Source organism: Nicotiana attenuata, unplaced genomic scaffold, assembly GCF_001879085.1.
Source record: "Nicotiana attenuata strain UT unplaced genomic scaffold, NIATTr2, whole genome shotgun sequence".
Classification (NCBI taxonomy): Eukaryota; Viridiplantae; Streptophyta; class Magnoliopsida; order Solanales; family Solanaceae; genus Nicotiana; species Nicotiana attenuata.
This window is the reverse complement of record NW_017673662.1, coordinates 1-942: the sequence shown is the minus strand read 5'-3', so window position 1 is coordinate 942 and position 942 is coordinate 1.

Genomic DNA, 942 nt, shown 5'->3' with positions numbered 1-942 from the left:
CGGGAATGACAGCCTCTGTACCATAAACCAGCATATAGGAGGTTGCTCCGGTTGATGTGTGGACTGTGGTGCGATATCCCAATAGAGCAAATGATAACTTCTCGTGCCACCGTTTATGCTTTTCTATCATTTTCCTCACTATCTTCTTGATGTTCTTGTTGGCGGCTTCTACAGCTCCATTCATTTGGGGACTGTAGGCTGTGGAATTCTTGTGTCTGATCTTGAAAGTTTCACACATAGCTTTCATCAAGTCGCTGTGGATGTTGGAGCCGTTATCAGTAATGATTGACTCTGGAACCCCGAATCGACCAACAATTCGGTCGCGGACAAAGTCTACCACGACTTTCTTAGTTACCGCTCTGTAAGATGCTGCTTCGACCTATTTGGTGAAATAGTCTATGGCTACCAGGATAAACCTGTATCCGTTGGAAGCGGCAGGCTCGATTGGTCCAATAACGTCCATTCCCCAGGCGGCGCTGTTATCATTGTATAGGACACGAGTTTTCTGGCAAACGTACGCTATAATCAATTCAAAGCTTTATACAATCTTATCTTCTTACTCCTTGATTTCATTACTGTTGTGCCCGGAAGCCCTCCCCCGGAATCCCTGTTTCTGCTATTTTGTCTTCATTTTAAGGCTAAGTATTGCGTATTTCTTCAATTATTTTAATTATTTCAGGATCGAATTAATTCGCTTGTCTAGAAACCACGTATAAATTCAACTGTATCGTTTTACGTGTAAACACTTACTACAACAAATTCTCTTGAAGTAATCTTTATTTGTTTATTATTTATTTGCGAACTTGATCACGACGATGATAATTAAATTAGAATCCAGGCGAATATACCACTAGATATCAGCTTTTATCACCTTATTTCTTTTAATTTATCTATAGAAAAAGTAGAAAATTACAGAGTGGGCTCCTAGTGGACGCACAGATG